At 43.1% G+C, this 17,772-nt stretch overlaps 1 long non-coding RNA gene across 1 annotated transcript; it reads right to left on the reverse strand.

Annotated features, from left to right (window-relative positions):
- Positions 1-3,754: 3,754 nt before the first annotated feature.
- LOC110017042 lies at positions 3,755-15,349 on the reverse strand. Its single transcript, XR_002872656.1, has 3 exons — positions 14,974-15,349; positions 14,701-14,799; positions 3,755-6,142 (listed from the first exon to the last, which is right to left on the reverse strand). It is a non-coding gene; the product is annotated as an uncharacterized LOC110017042 (long non-coding RNA).
- Between the last annotated feature and the right edge of the window lie 2,423 nt (positions 15,350-17,772).

Genomic DNA, 17,772 nt, shown 5'->3' on the forward strand with positions numbered 1-17,772 from the left:
TGGAGGCTTGACCGTTTATTTCTGATAATGTTTGGGACATACCGTCGAGGCGTCGAAATAGTTCTTGTTGAGCCGACGCAATTTGAGATAGTGCATCTGCTTGACGTCCCAGAATGATTCCTTGTTGGCTAACGGCGTACCGTAGACCATCTGAGTCAGCTGGGTCTGGATTTTGGCCAGTTCGCTCTGTCATGGTTTTCAGGCGAGACAGACCCAGATGCTGGAACTCAGAATGATCAGGCAGGTGAGTAGCTTGGTAAGTGATTTTAATCACAGGCGTAGCTGACAAGATTAATTCTTTAACAGGATGTTGGTCCAGACGAGGACGTGGCTCGTGGCGAGGCTGGAGGTAATACTGCGGCAGAGCGGCTCCGGGGATCGTCAAGGCAGCAGGTGAGCGTCAGCAGACTTCCACATAGGTGACCTTCATATTGGTGAATCCATTAGGGGTAATGAACTGGCGTCGAATGAATGAGCTGGATCTCCTTAAAAGCAGGCAGGTTGATGAGGGTGAAGTGGTCACAGCTGGTGGAATCAGGAGCAGAGCTGAGGGGGCGGGGCTGACCGAGGCACCGTGACACCAAATCCATTTTCATTGCTATGCGGATGACACCCAGCTCTATCTCTCTAGCCAACCCAACTCCACACTGCCTCCATTAGCGCTGGTTGACTGCATCAATAAAGTCAAATCCTGGTTCACCTCAAACTCTTTAAAACTCAATAGCAATAAAACTGAACTTCTTCTGATAGGCACCAAATCCACCCTGAGCAAGAACAACCATTTCTCTCTTTCCATTGACAGCTCCACCATGTCTCCCTCCCCTCAGATATAGAGTTTGGGTGTAATCCTCGACAGTAGTCTCTCTTTCACCTCTCACATAAACAGCATAACCAGATCAGCCTACATCCATCTATGCAACATCCAACGTCTCCTGCCCTCCCTCACTACTCAGTCTACTGCTGTACTGGTACACAGTCCTGTTACTTCCCGCCTGGACTATTGTAACTCTCTCCTATTTGGTCTCCCACAAAAACCCTCCATAAACTTCAACTAGTTCAAAATTCAGCTGCTCGTATCATCACACGCACTCCCTCCATCAACCACATCACACCTATCCTTCAACAGCTTCACTGGCTCCCCATCCCATACCGCATTCAATACAAAATCTTGCTCTACACATTCAAAGCCTTTCACAACCTTGCACCTCCATATCTCTCTGACCTCCTTCATATGGCCACACCTGCTCGCTCCTATTCCTCTATCCAGTTTTCTGTTCCTTCCGCCCGTCTTGTCACCATGATGTCATCCATCCACCCATCAATCCATCTATTTATTCTTCCATCCAAATGTCCATGCATCCATCCAGCCATCTACCCATTAATCCATCCATTCATCTACCCATTCAACCATCCATCCCTCTATCCATCCATCGATCTATCCATACATCCATCCCTCCACCCATTAATCCATCTATTTATTCTTCCATCCATGCTCCCCCATGGATCAATCCATCCATCCATCACTCTGTTCAGCCATCCATCCATCCATCCACCTATTCATCAACTCATCCTTCCATCCATCCACCCAGCTATTCACTCAACCATCCATCCATCCAATAATTCATCCACCCACTCACCCATCCATCCATCGTTCCTCCCATCCATTCATCCATCCGTCCATCCATCCACCCATCAATCCATCCATTTATTTATATTTCCATCCATACAACCCCCCATCCATCCACCCATCCATCAATCCATCCATCCACTCATCAACCATCAATCCGTCCATCCATCCATCCATCCATCCATCCATCTATCCATCTGCCATAGCATATATGGCATAACATAGCTGTGTGATGGAGGCGTGTCCAGAGTGCTGAAGGTAAACTTTTGCTTTACGGCTCCAGCACCCCGTGACCCTACACAGTATGAGGCGGCGGTGATGATGTCATCATCTGTACATTGCTATGTAAACCTCTACACATATGCAGATAAAGCTTCGATCAAGGAAAGTAACCAGAGTTGTTTTCAGGCTGAAAGAGTTTGATGGTTTTCTGCTGTTTGATGTCCTGAAATAGTTTTCTGGCCGTCAGGAAGATCCTGGGGAAGGGGGGGAGAGCTGTCAAAACACCTCAGATGAAGATCTTGGAAGGCGTCAACCCCCCACCATTCACTGCTTCAGTTTCCCTTCCTGCTGTAGCTCATAATTGGCCATGGGGGGAGGGAGGGGGCCGCAACAAACTGTGACTCACCACTAATTACTGCATCTCCACTTTCAGGAGCCGTTTTTGTGAAACGGGATGGAGGTTGGAGCGCTGTTGCCGTGCCGACGGTGGACTTAAAGCCTGTCTGAAGCCTTTCTGTCACCTTCATAACTGAGTCATCGCCAAGCTGCATCTAAACATTCTTCCTCCTTCTCCTCAGGAAGATGAACGGCAGCATGCAGGTGCTGGGATGAGTCCCACACAGAAGAGGGGCTTCAAAGTAAATTTAGACCTTTCAGTCTGCAGATCCATGCAGGACTGTCAGACGTCCTCAGAGAACTGAGCTCCGCTGTGGGGGTGTCTGTCCATGAGGGGTGGGGGGTTAGGATCATCCAAAGAGCTGCTTAAGCTTCAGGTCAGACCATGACCCAGTCTGCCGTTGGCTCCTGGCTCTCCAAACTGACTCCTATGTGGAGGCCAATCTGCTACTTTCAGGTGTGCTTCTGTGCTCTATCACACACGTGTAATGTCATAGTAATACATGTTTTATTCAGCCACAAATGCTGAGTGAAAGACAGTCACACACACGTGTTGCTTTTTACATGTTTTGCCCCTTTTGTCCATTAAAATGGGTTAACTTTAAAAATATTTGCATTTCCTCTTTTTCATTATGAGTTCTAACTTCATCTAGGAACTACAGCAGAAAGTAGTGAATCTGATCTAATGGAGCTTCTTAAGAAGCTTTTGGGACTCACTTTTGCTCCAAAGGAGACCACCCCATTTAAAGGACCTATACCATGCAAAGACAACTTTTTTGGGGCTTTTAAGTGTATTATGTTGTTAATTCCTCACAAAAACTAACGCCAAAGCGGTATTTTGATCCATTTGATCCGGCAACAACCCTACTTCCGCTTCCGCCATGACACCTGATTTTTGAGCATTAAAACCCTGTCCATTGAGGACCAGCCCCTCCCAATCCACAGAATCTAGTGGGTGCTCACATTGTGACATCACAAAGTGAGGAACAGCCCCTTCCAGGAAGAGTTTGTGCTACAAGAACCGCCCCCAGGCTAACAGACACACCCATTTTCTCAGTGGAGCTCATCGGCTAAACTCTTTCATTTTATATGCACATTCATCTCGGCAAACGTTTGGATGTTGTTTGTTTTCAAGAGAGATGCAGACACGCATGTAGTAAAATAAACTAAGAAAAAAAAGAGTTGTTCAATGAACTTAAAAGAATCTTTGAAATGATTTCCACAAAATAGAATTTATTTCTTGGCAATGTAGTTATTCCAAGTTACGTAATCTACTTTTTTATGTTCAACTCAATGTCTTCACTTCAATTAGACCAAGTTATAAAATGTGTGTTTAACTTCTTTTACATTACTGTTAGTGACAAAAAAAAACAAACTTAAAGCTAATTAAAATTCATTCATTCATCTTCTTAACCGTTTTATTCCCTTTCGGGGTCACGGGGTTGCCGGAGCCTATCCCGGCCACTTGGGATACCCTGGACTGGTCGCCAGTCTGTCGCAGGGTAGAATATCCTCAATCACACATCCATTCACTCTCACACTCACACCTAATTAAAATAAATTAGCTAATGTCAAATAGGCATAAGGTTTTGAGCAATCTAAACTCATTAGGTAAAGCTTCTAAAGAAATGAATTTGAATAATCCAAACACATTTAGTTAAACCCAACTAAAGATTTATAATTCAAACTACTAAAATACTTCATATTGAAAATGATTAATGTCAAAATGATTTCAAGTTTCCTCAACAAAATAAAAACCAACAATACTTCACTCGTCTAGAGCCAAAATAAATTTTGAACAGACTTCTTTAAATAATTCAATCAAACTATATTTTTGGCAAGAAATATTTTAACTATAAAATGGTACATCAATTGTAATGGAACATTTTCAAAAGGGAATAATTGCTAAAAGACACACACTCCAACAATGCTTCAAAATCTGAAATTAAAGATTAATTACAACAATGAAAGAATGCAACAAAGGTGGCAGCAAATCAGTAACATTCCAAAGAAAATTAGGACAGATTATGAAATAAAATAAAATTCCAAACATAAAAATATGCCTCTATTAAAGTATAGTCTTTAAATATTTAAGTGCTGTCATTTTTTCTCATGTTCTCGTTTCTTTTTCTGATCTGAGTGACATTCTCTCTGTGGATCGGCTGATCTCCTGTCATCATCGATTGCGCTCTGATTGGCCTTTTTTTTACCCTCTGCCTTTTTGATTGGTTGAAATGTTTGGTCCATTGGTAAAGGTTTCCTCTCAGAAAAGTTTGGGGCAAAAATTGTTGCAAAACTATTTTGGGGAGGTATGTAAACATGTTATTCTGCAGGAGGCAGACGTTTAAATGTCTGACCAGAGCTTTGTGCAGCGAAAATGCAGAGTGTGAACGTATTTTCTTTTATGCAAGTTCTCCAAAAGTTTGCCTCGAGAGTGTGAAATAAGACCCTGTTTGGGACTTGTGTCACTCGACGAGAAGTTGAATCATGGCATCTGGACGTCAAGTCTTCTTTCTTTGAAATGTTTCAAGACAATGTCACTCAGATGAAGAGAACCGTCGCCCACTTATGTGTGACTCAGCATAGATCTTTCCTACAGATTTACCTCCACAGCGAGCTGACACCACCTGTCGTTGGGCCACATTTTGTAAAGGAGGGGGCTACTTGGCTCATGTCTGAGTCCTAACTGCCCTTACGGGTGGATACGGGCTGTCTGGGGAGGAAAAATGGGCAAACCTGTACGGGGAATGTAGGTGGTCTGAACCAGATTTTAAAATCATGGACCACTTGATGAGTCTGTGGAGCAAAATGCTTCATGCACGTTATTTCTGCGGGCATCTTGCAAGCGACAGATTGTAGCAAACACGTAAACAACACGTAAGGGTAAGTCAGGGTGAAGGTAGAGATGCAGACACTTATAGCAAACCTGAGCTGGGAGCCCGTTAGTGCTGTTCACGTGACACGTGCACGCTCCAGCTGCAGTCTGACTGTTAGGCATAAGGAAATTAGCGTAGTTTGCGTGGACGTCCTACGTATCACACGCACATTCTGTGTGCAGCATTTGCACACGTTCTGTAAGGAGCCATTACTCACACCTCATTAACGACTAGAGTGTGGCGTACGACAGCATTTCCCGTACGCCAAGTGGAATTTAGTTTTACAAATACTTCTCGTAGGAGCCTCAAAAGAGGCCACACCTCCCTGACTGTACTGTCACCAATGTGACTGAGGCAGAGAAAAGCTCTGGAAGTCAACAAACCTTAGTTTTCAGGCGAGACAGACCCAGACGCTGAAACCCAGAGTGACCACACAGGTGGGTGACTTGGTAAGTGGTTTTAATGGCAAGGCAGATGACAAGGTTGTTTTCAGCAGGTTGATGATCCAGACTGGCTCGTGGCGTGGCTGGAGGTAATACCGCGGCAGATCGGCTCAGAGGATCTTCGAGGCAGCAGGTAAGTAGCTGATGACTTCCACACAGGTGACCTTCGTTTTTATGAATCCTGAGACAAGGAGGCATAAGTTTAGAGCAAGGCAAGGCAAGAAAAAGCTAGGCATGAGCAGGCAGACCAGGCGTAGTCACCATTAGGGGTAACGAACTGGCGTCGAATGATGGAGCTGGGTCTCCTTAAGGGCAGCAGGGTTGATGAGGGTGAAGTGGTCACAGCTGGTGGAGTCAGGAGCAGAGCAGAGGGGGCGGGGTTGACAGAGGCACCATGACAAAGCCATTGGAGACCCGAAGCTTCTATCGTCTTGGTTGTCGTCTGAAACTCCTGATCAGCCAAAGTTTGTTTTTTTATGCTTGAAGACAAAGCAGAGATGGACCTGGACGGAACTGTCCATCACCAAGTTTGAAAGTTTGTGATCTTCTACTTGATGACAGGACGGAACTGAAGTAACCTACAAGTTAGACACACACACACACGCACACACAGATACACGTTCTGAAGGTTCACAATCAGTCAATGGACAAAGGTGGGTTTACTTGCAAGATGTTTAAAGAAAACTTTTTATTTTTCTAAAGAAGGATAAAATGTACAAAACAGAGTATTTCCAAAGACTAAAGTAATTTGGGCCCAACTGAAAAAAAAACTAAATGACTCAAACAAGTGCAGCTAAACTGAACAGGCCTGAGTAGACTCAACCCCCCAGCACTGACACACCAGGGAAGCTTTATAGATTCGGGCAAAACCACATTGGACACATGAGGGAAACAAACTAAGAGGATGATGATGATTTTCTGAATGCAGCTGCCTTCAACCTGCAGGTCTGACGTTACGTTGCACCGACGGCGGCACAGGTGTGACCTTGGACAGGAGTCTTTTGCAGAGTCTGTTGTGTTTGTGCTGAGTCAGCGACAAATCAACCAGAAGATCCGCTGTGAAAGTCCAGCAAAGTGATGAAAAAGGAGAAACCAGAGTCTGAATCAACACCAGCCTCCTATGTTAAAGATTACGTTGGTGGTGGGATCATATGAACTAGCTTCTTCCCACTCCTTCTCAAGCAATAAATCAAGTCTACTTGACTTTGGTTAATGATTACTATTTTTTTTAAGCAAATATGATTTAAGTGACTTTTTTGTTTTGTTTTATTTTCTGTCTTTTTAATTTAAGGATTTCATCATTTCTGTAATGAGTTTGATAAATATGTGTAAATTCTTTATTGCTTTGACGACAATGCTTAAAATAAATCAAATCAAATCAAATGTTCTGATCATTAGATAGTGTTCTGGACCCTGAAATGTTCTGACCTGCAGACATTTGGAACAAAAACAACTGCTCAGAAAACATGCTAACAAAAAATATGCCCCCCCCCCCCCCCCCCCCCCCCATGCCTTGCTGCAGTTTAAAAGCATCTGAACCCAACAAGATTACCGGGATGCAAAGTTCTCTTCAGGGTCTCTGCTGAACTTTAACAGTTTCAAATAATCTACTCTCATATTTTATGGCTTCTATTGATTTTAACTGCTAGCCTTTTATTTTCTTCCTGCATTTGCTGCATTTTTAAACCACCGTCTAAACAAGGGGGGCCGGATTCTCACATGATTGTGGCTCAAAAATGATTGAATGAAAAAAATCTGAGTTCGATAAGGGAAAACTCTCACCATCAGGGGAATGTTCACACCAGATTAAAAGCAAATTAAATTAGCACTCCGATCATTCTCCTCTGATCTATTTGATCAAAGCGTTCCTAGCTGGTTCCCAGCTTTAGTTAGAGTATTAGGATTTTTGGCCAAAATTTAAAAACCTGTGTTGTTTTCCAGGACAGTTTCTGCAGAGGGGCAGGAGTTTATTAGAAATTCACCACTGAGTTGTGGGTGGGGACAGACAGCATGGAGCAACCCCACCCCCCCTTCCCCTCGATGCCGCTGTGTTTACACGCTCTCCCACTGCTTCCATTCTACAAGCACAAGATTGTAGCAAACACGTCAACAACAAGTAAGGGTTAGTCAGGGTGAAGACAGAGACGCAGACATTTAAGCAAACCTGAGCTGGGAGCCCGTTAGTGCTGTCCACGTGACACGTGCACACTCCAGCTGTTAGGCAATCAGAGTGTAGTGTGTGTGGGCGTCCTACGTATCACATGCACGTTCTGTGTGCAGCATTTGCACACGGTCTGTAAGGCGCCGGTACTCACATTTCACTAATGACTAGAGTGTGGCGTACGACAGCATCACCCGTACACCAAGTGGAACTTATTTTTACAAATACTTCTCCTAGGAGCCTCAGAAGACTCACCTGTGCTCCCCTGAGATGAGGTCACTCAAAGAAATGAAACATTAGATTTAAATAAAAAAGTATCGTCAACCAGTCCCACAAAACTATTTTGTTTAAATTTGACAAAGAGTGGATGACTAAAATCTAACAAACTATCTTGAAGAAGTACTACATAGTAAGTTTACTTAGTGCTATTATGTAAAATGTACTCAACATTCTTGCGTTAAATTTATTAATCATAATTTTGAATTCATTTAACATTATTATGTAAACTTAATAAATCATCATGTTGAATGGTACTCATTATTGCGTTAAATTCCAAAACAATGTTGTGTTGATTTTTTATTCATTGATCTTATGACAGATAAGGGGGGGGGGGGGGGTAGAGGGGTGATTATAGTAGCGAGGGTAAGATCATGAAGTGTCAGAAAATAACAAGTTCCTGGAGCTTTATAAACACAACTGACAGGTTAAGATCCATGAAAAACCTAAAGTGGGCGGGGCCTGTCCACACACAGACTCAAACGTTACAAACACACCTGTTGGCTCCAAAAGTGTTCACCCACAAACAAGTCTACCTGGATATACTACCAGTAACACCCCCACCAAGGCCCCCACCTCAGTAGCAGCGGCAGCCGGTACCCCCCAACACCCGCACAGTACAGCAGATAGAGAAAGACCGCCCTTTACCTTACCAACTGAGCTGATTAAAAACATTTAATTGAATTGGAGTAATATGACATTTAGTTAGATAAATATGTAAATTTGAGTTGCAAAAAAAAAATTGAGTTGGACAGACGTTAGGTTGAATAAATTTAACTCAATTACTTTTTACCAATTGAATTAATTTAAGTTGGATAAGTTATATATATATATATATATGTCACAATGAAAATATAGATGAGATAGAAACTTGTGCGTTTACTTTGTCCGTTCTTTTTCTCCAAGCAGAAACTCTTACTTTTGCTGATGATGTAGCCATATTACTTTTTGATGGTCTTATAATCTTCATACGCCGTCATTAAAATCTCCGTCTCTGTCTCACTGAAGTATAGCGCTTTCTTGTTTTCTCCACGCGTTTTCATGGTGACTCTGTAAATCGGCGATCCATTGAGAATGTCTTTATGTACTTGCCGTGCACGTGCATTAACCCAGGATTACCAAGTCGAGCGTAATTACGCCAACTCATATCCGGTCTTTTGGAACCGACATACCCAGAGTAAGCAAGTTCAGGCGGATTTCAGCCAGAGTTCAGGGTTAAAGTCAGGGTAGTTTAATCATGCCTCCTGGAATACCCCCCTGGTTTTAAAGGGTTATAAACAGCAAACAGGATTGGTCTTGAAGAAAGTCCTGACAGAACCTGCTGCTGCCCCTTATCTGCCTCATGTTCCAGATTTGGTTTTCATTTTCTTCTTAGGTGTTGGGCCCAAAGTGCTCACACTCACTTGACCCAGACTATGGTCACTCCTCCGCCATGCAGATTAGCTGGTGTTGGTTCAGTGTTTCATACATAACCAGGAACTTCCATGATGCTTCGCTGTGATCTAACTCTTCAACAAGCAGGTCAGAGGTCAACTTAAACTAAACCGTACCAAAGTCTATTTCTGCTCCTGGTGAAGGACACAGAAACTCCAGCATGCTCACTGGTCCTAAGGGGAGCATCAACCAAACAGGTTTAGTTCATCTGAGCTCATTTGACTGGAGCAGCTGGATGTCTTGTGTTTTCTTGGTGTAACAGCTGTGCCAGTTGAGCCCGGCGTGCCTTTGAAAGCGGCTGCAGCTCAGTAAATGATGCACCCTGGAGCCAGCTCACTGTCAGCCCGGCGTCTTTGCGCTCCGCTTCAGTGCGTCACTGCCAGCTAATTAAAGGTTGTGAGTTTGGGACCTTTCTGCTCCTGTCTGCCTACACGGCTTATATTCCTCCTTAATAATTCACACTCTTCTGTAATTGCAGTGTGGAGAAACAATCTGCTGACATTTTTGCAGCAATGAGAGGAATTTTTTCTCGTCTCTGCTGCCTCTGTGCGTTTTACAAATTCAAAGACACGAGCGGAAACACAGCCGCACGCCGCCGCACCCACAAACAAACCCACACAATTTATGTAATGATCTTTGAACTGAGCGTAGGGACAGTCACTTCCCGCCAGAATAAGAGCTCAGGCGTTAATATTTCAGCTTTGAACTCTGAGAAACTGTCAGCTGATCACTGAACAACGATCATAAAGTCACACACATAAGTTTTAAATGAAATAATGCCAATTACAGCACAAAATGTGGAGAATCTTTCTGGAAATGACAAACTGATGATGGTGTTGAGCGGAAACAGTTTGAATCCTTGAAATTTTTTATCCTTCTTTAATTAAAACTGAGTTTCATAAGTTGTTGTGATGAGTGAACAGCTGTCAGATCATCCCACACATTCTCAAAGGAAACTCCTTTAATCCATCCGGATGTCCTCCGATTAGTCGCATTTATTTCTGTGACCCCAGCAGCAAACAGCTGTCTTCAACACCTCCTCCTCAAAGGGCTTTAATACCGGTCAGATGTGGAAGACCGATGCAGGAAAAAGGTTTTGGTTACTAAATGTACCTGAACACACAAAACAGTCCTGTTAACCGAGGAAACCTATTTTTGATGAGTAGCTAGAGGCTGATGACAGTACCAAGGGTTTTGCTGGGCCCCATCTTAGGTTAAAGGTGTGCATCTGATGTCTAAGTAGGAAAGTTATTCTTTCCATTTGAAAGAGTTCTCTTACTTTTTGGATCCAGGTATCTACAGCAGAAGCTGCTGTAAAGAGTACATCTAGGAGGGTGGGCAAACTTTTGGACCCGTGGGCCACATAGGGTTCTTAAACTCGAAAGAAGGAGCAGATGCGTAGAGTGTTTTGGAAATCCACCTTATAAGAGAAAGAAATAACGTGGAATGTAGACGAAAACGTTTTGACTGAAAATGAATATAGAACTTAAAACATTTCAAACTGCGGCTTTAGTTCTCATTTTAGACTTAATGTACTCCATGTAAAACCCAAACTTAGAGAAATGATGCATTCATGTGGTGTTTGAATGATTGGCAGAAGCAAAAACAACAAATCTTCCAACACCTCATGGAGGCTACAGCAGAGTCCCCAAATGTTTTCTTCTGAGGGTCACATAACTTTTGTCTTCTCTGATGTGTCTAATTTTAAACTTCTTTAGTCTTTCTTTTATTATGAAGCACTTTGTTACTTTAAAGGAGTTGTGACGTGCTACATGAAGAAAATTTCTTTTCTTCCTTTTTTTTTTAAACTTGTTCTGTCCAACAGCTGAGCAAACAGATTAGAGCTGAAGGCCTTTTGTGTTGGACAGGTTTTACTATCACAAAAAGAGGTTATATAACTTCAAGAAACCAGAGTGTAGATTTGAAGAAACCCCTTTTTGTTTCATTATTTTTATTTATTTGTTACATTTAGTGTGTGTGGGGGGGGGGCACAGAGAAGGCCCCCCTACAGGGGCCCCCCCGGCGCCCAAAGGCATAGGCGAATCCGGCGTCCAGCCCCCAGGACCCAGGACAGGAGCGCCTAGCCGTACCAGGCGGAAACGAGACAAGGGCCCACCACCCGACCGGCGCCCCGTCTCCACAACCCGGCACCAGACCCAAGCAACCCAGAGATCGCCGCACACTCACAGCTCCACCCCCCCCCCCCCCCATAACCCTACCCACTACAACCCTCCCATTATCTGACCCCTCCTCCCAAACCCCCTAATGCCCTCCCCACTCTGTGATGAAGAAAGTTTCTTTCATTCATTCATGATCCTTTTAATAAAACAAAAAAAAATTATTTATGAAATTAAAATAACCAAATATCTCTCTCTGTGATCTGCTACAGAGCCCGTGTCCTGACATTAAAAATCTAAAATATATCTCGTTCCCACAGATTAATATCTTGCTCCCACAAGATAATGTTCCGTTCCCTCGAAAATACTACTTCTTCCCCTCGAAATAATTAATTCGTGCAAACAAAATAATTAATCCGTGCGAACGGAATAATTATTAATGTCATAAGTCATTCACACGGATATGCTCTCCGTCCGGCCGCAAAAGCCGCTTTCAGAGGTAACTTCCGTGTGTCTATGACCCACATTCATTCAGAAAGGATCAAGAAAAACAAGAATGATCAATTAATTATTGTCTCAATGAATATAATAAAAATATCATAAGATTTATGATAACTAGGCTTGCTTCTTCGCCACACGATTCACTGGACCTAGCTCCGTCGCGGAGCTCTTTTGCTTGTCATGGCAGCATTTGGGCAGCTGGCTGTCCATCTACCAGCCGGCCAGCTGACATTGTAGTTTAGGGTCGAATCGGAATAATAATATTCAGGACTTGTCTTTTATTAACAGACTCTTAAGCAGTCGTTTTACATTCGTAGGCTAGCAGGCTACATGCTAACTACTGGCCAATCATTTATCCTGCTATTCATAGACACGGATGTGAGCAATAGTTGGATTTACAGCAAATACCTTCACATTTCCGTCTGTGTGTGTCTCATTGCCCTGCATTGAAGACACGGAGGATGTTTAGAGATCAGATTTATTTATATTAAAAAGCACAAAAGCATCCATCGTATTCACGTTCATTCACATCATCCTCTGGTACGCTCTCCGTCAATCTTACTGCAAAAGCCGCTTTCTGCGACTACTTCCGTGTCTCTGTGAGCATTCAATAGGGGTAAAAATAAAAGCAAGAATAATCGATCTATTGTTGAAAAATCAGATGAAAATCAGAAAAATGTCACAAGATTAGGCTGGCTGCTTTGCCTACCAGACTTAGCTCTTAGCTCCTAGCATTAGAGACATGCAATATCCCATCATGCATCAGCCAATCACTGGTCTTGTTGTTACACTTCAGTTACAGGGACACGGTTATTGGTTGAAATGCATCTTGGGTATGCGTGATGCATGACGGGATATTGCTCACATTCATTGTTTCCGGATTCCGGTGAATCGTAGCGGTGAATCGTAGCAGCAAGCCGGGGTATCACAAATCTTTCGATATTTTTCTTATTTCATTGAGACAATAATAAATAGATCATTCTTGTTTTCTTTTTCCTTTCTTGAACAAATGTGGGTCACAGACACACGGAAGTTAACGCTGAAAGCGGCTTTCGTGGGGGGACGGAGAGCATATCCGTGTGAATGACTTATGACGTTAATAATTATTCCGTTCGCACGAAATAATTATTTCGAGGGAACGAAATAGTGTTTTGAGGGAACTGAATATTATCTTGTGGGAACAAGATATTAATTTCTGGGAACGACATTTATTTTAGTTTTTTAATGTCAGGACACGGGCTCCGTAATCTTCTAAGAAAAAAAGTCAGGAAAAATAATAATAAATCTCAAAAATATAACCAATAAATAGTCGATCCTCTCTTGCCGAAGTCCTGTTGAGACTTTGAAGGCTGCATCTCCTCACATCTCACAGTTTGCGCTTCACGAATCAAACTGAGCAACTGCGCGTCTGTTTTATACGGAGCCCGTGACCTGACATGGGTAAAATAATAAATGTCTTGTTCCCACAAATGAATATCTTGTTCCCACGCAATAATTAATTTGTGCGAACGAAATAATTATTCACATCATAAATCATTCAGAAACATGGATGTGAGCAATAATTGGAATTACAGCACATACCTTCACATTTCTGTCTGTGTGTGTCTCATTACATTCCATGGAAGACACAAGATAATATTTTGTGGGAACGAGATATTTATTATTTTACCCATGTCAGGTCACGAACACTGTAGTTTCACATCCAGTAATAACAATAAAAAGTCAAATTCTTCTGTCTTCTGTTGCAGCTACACATATATCTGCGTTACCTTTTCACCAGAACAGAGTTCGCTTGTTTATTTCAGGAGTTACGGTCTAAAAATAACCATGAACGATAAAATCCACGGAGTCTGATTACAGATGTTTTTATGGCAGTAAAACTCATCACTGCACACTTTATACACTTTTCTCCGACAGACAAACATTTTCACCATTTTCTCTTGTTTCAGTTCTCAAAGATCAAGCCTTCATAGAAATTAGGTCCAGGATCATAATGAAAACAAAGAATTGATCGCGATCACAGATTTCTTTAGATCTGAAGAGATCCGCGTTTCTGTACAGGAGACATGGCACAGAGGAGATTGATTGACAAGGTCTCCAGCCAATCAGGACACAGAACAGGGTGCACTGTTTAAAAAAAGCAGCATAATCGCTCTAACAGAGTGAGCAAAACCACAAAAGATGAACGTAGTGGAAGACTGAAGAACAAAATCAAGCGGCTCTGATGTGATGTTGTTTAGAGGCCGCTTCAAACATGGATTCTGGACAAAAAGAAGAAACCTCAGGGGTGTCCACATGAAGGAGGGATCCTCTCCCAGGACAGACCGGAGATGTACAAGAACTCTTAGAGAAGAATTCACTTATCTAACTCTACAACTACATGTTTAAATAGTCCAGCAGATAAGATTCATCCGTTTGGGCCAGTTTCCCATCCATCCATCCATCCATCCATCCATCCATCCATCCATCCATCCATCCATCCATCCATCCATCCATCCATCTATATATCTTGGTCAATCAATTCAGAAATACATTTAGCTGCCATGACCCTGCTGCACTGATCAGACATCCAGACTTTTTCCAACCCCACCACCATCATCAGTTTCTCAGCCCTTAACAGAGTCCAGATTGAGTGGAGGAAGCTCACCTCATTGGCTTGTTTCATGATCTCATTAACCGTTCTGTATCTGCTGCCGGGGCAGACAGATGAGGACGGGAGTGTAGATCGATCAGTGAATGGAGTCATCTGTGTGATCACAGAAACAGGTCAATACAGAGCCCACATGCCTGCACCAACACTATCTGATCAGGTCTGTCTCAAACTGTACAAACAAACAAACAACAAGGGTCATGTGTCCACAAACTATGACAACAAGAAACACACAAAGAACAGAAAAAGAAAAGAAGGAGAAGAAGAAACCTGAATGAGTTCATTATTCCATTCTAAACAGCTTCCGGATCTTTTGTTGTCTCCAGCCTAATTGCGTTGTCTTTGGCTCCATAATTACAAGCTGTGGACAGCTGCAGATAAACTTGATCGAAGTGAAGAACTTGAGAAAGGAACCGTGTCATCCTCACAACAGCTCTGACTTTGTGCTGCTGCTGCTGATGGAACTGATTTAAAATGAACACGGATGTAAGATCAGAACAGAACATGAAATCATACATTTTTTCTCTGCTGTCTTCAAAGATTACTAAATCATCAGATCACAGCATATGTTCTCCGGGCATTGGATCAGCCTCATGTGATCTGGGTCAAGCTCGAGTGGGTTTGATGTTTCTGGGCCTTCTGCTGATCTGTGCCACGAACTGATGAGTAGAGAATAATACCTTCTATGAACTTCATCAGGAACCCTCTGCTTTGTGTTTTGAAGGTTGTCATCTGTTTCCATGGAACCTGTACCTGCTTGTTGTTTGGTATCAGACTGCTGTTCAGTTTCAGCCTTTGTCTGTTTTGTCCCTGACTGTTTTTGTCTGCTCTAGCTTCTGTTAGAACTCTGTGACATGAGGTGCTGGGGGTTCTGGATGGATCCCCTTGTTGCTGCTTTCACCGGATTTTGCTGAAGTTTTTTTCATGAGGTTCTTCTTTTGTTTGCGTAGTGATCAGTCCCTTTCTGGAGGAGCTCAACCTCAGGTAGAAGACACTCCCAAGGTGTTCCCAAAGTGTTACAGCTGTTCCACACTCGCTGAAGGCCCATTCACTTCCCTCTGGAACAGACAATTACACCGCGCTACACATAGCATGGCCCCTTCAGGACAGAAAGTCTCCAGGAGATGACCACACCTCTATCCAGCTGAACAACGTTTCCTTCCCTCTTCCGATCTATCAGGTCTCCGGAGGTTTCTTTAGTCTCCCTTTAGAGGTTTAAGCATATTTCATTTGGTCAGACACTTTTATCTTAGCTGATATGGGAATGAGGTTTATAACAACAAACCCAGCCAGTCGCATTTTGAATGAAGCCCTGAAAGAAAGCAATACGACATGTAAATGAAGTTTATTTGATTGTTTTCATAGTATTGGCCAAGCTTGACTGCGTGAGCGGTTTTTCTGTCACCGTGGACAGCTCCAGTGTTAAAGGGTTAAAAGAGCAGGGTGGAAGGCTGCTCTCTGGGCCATCAGACACAGGACTGATGCTCTTGTGTAAGTTGGACCTGACGGAAAACGCTGTTCAGAATGAAAATGACAGGTTGGGCACCGGTCAGTGACTTGTTAGAACCCAAACCGTGACGGCTGGAGGCGGTTCTTTAACCTCCGGTCTGAGAAGAGCCCCTTCAAGACCCAAAAGCAGAAGGAAGTCCATGGGACCGACGTTCCATCTACGGGTCTGTTCTGCTCATGAAGATCCCTGGTAGACTCCTCCCACGTCTGAGGACCAAGCCAATAGGAATGTGCTTATGCTCAGAGTGGTGTTTGCCGGGATTATAGAGAAATGCCAATAGAACCTCTATGGCATGGGTCACTAACTAGCGGACCGCGGTACTGGACCCAGACGCTGGGTCATGCGGCCCCAGATAAGTTAAGCTAAGTTATTGTAAGGGTTCTGTGGTTTTGTTTGGTTTTTGTTCTGAGTTTCCCTCCGTCACACGGTTTCCCGGTCCATCATGATCCACAGCTGTCGTCATTTTAGCCTCGTTAGCCATTTGAGTGTCTGGTGTTCAGTTCGTCCACGTCAGGTCATCTGCTCTGGTGTGTCACCTTTTTCGTTGCTCCCCATGGATTTGTCACGTTTCCGTTTGTTTAATAAATGTTTTATTTTCTGTCACCAATCCAGGTCTCCTGCATTTTGGGTCCTCCACCACCATTTCCTGACAGTTATAAGCCCAAATTGATCCCATAGCAGGGAAATGATCTTGTCTCTGTTAGAAAACAAGACATCAGCAATCTGAAAACGTATTTTGTAAGGCGAAACAATAAACCAAAGGATCGTTTAGGAGCTAAAAGTGGTGGACTTAGACAGAAAAAAAGGCTATGCTTGTCAAAAAAGAGATGATAATAAAAGGACCATCATACAAAATAACAAAATCGCCTGAGCAGGCAGCGGGTGGGGGGTCCTGCTTGCCCTCCAGCCAGCATCCCGGGACAAGCCGTGCTGGGTTCCAGGGTGAACCCCACCTTCACCCAGCAGTAGCCAGGACAGCCACCCCAAAAGGGATAGAGAGGGTTAAGAAAATGATGGATAAGAAAAAGAAGCCAGCCAACCCTGAGCTAAACTAGCAGCAGTATTTAAAAAAAGAAAGAAGACAACCTCAGTAGGATTTTTTCCTGCTGGCACGTGGCAGGAGTTGTTCTGTTTTGGATTTGTCTACACACCCTTAAATGTTGTGTAATATTTTTTTTCTACTGTTTTGTTGTGAATATACTACACCGTCTCTTATGGCATCACTGTTGTGGTGACATTTTGTCCATACATCAACAATCCACATTTACAGAACTTTAATGCTAAATGTAAAAACATAACAGTTTCTCTGTTTTCTCTCATTGCAGAGGCGTCTTATTTCCCGACATTCCAGTTGTTGTCAGTACGCACGCACACTTTGTTGAATGAATGTTTTGTGACTCGATGTATCTGCCTGTATTGTTGACAGTCGTTTAACAGAAGAAATGTTGTATTTAACCCTTGTGTTATCTTAGATGACCCCACCCTTACTTTGACGTGTTCTCCCTACCATGACAAAGGTGGATAAAGGTGGAAAGATTTCATGTAATCCATGGACACCA

The sequence above is a fragment of the Oryzias latipes genome, chromosome 3, assembly GCF_002234675.1.
Source record: "Oryzias latipes chromosome 3, ASM223467v1".
Lineage (NCBI taxonomy): Eukaryota > Metazoa > Chordata > Actinopteri > Beloniformes > Adrianichthyidae > Oryzias > Oryzias latipes.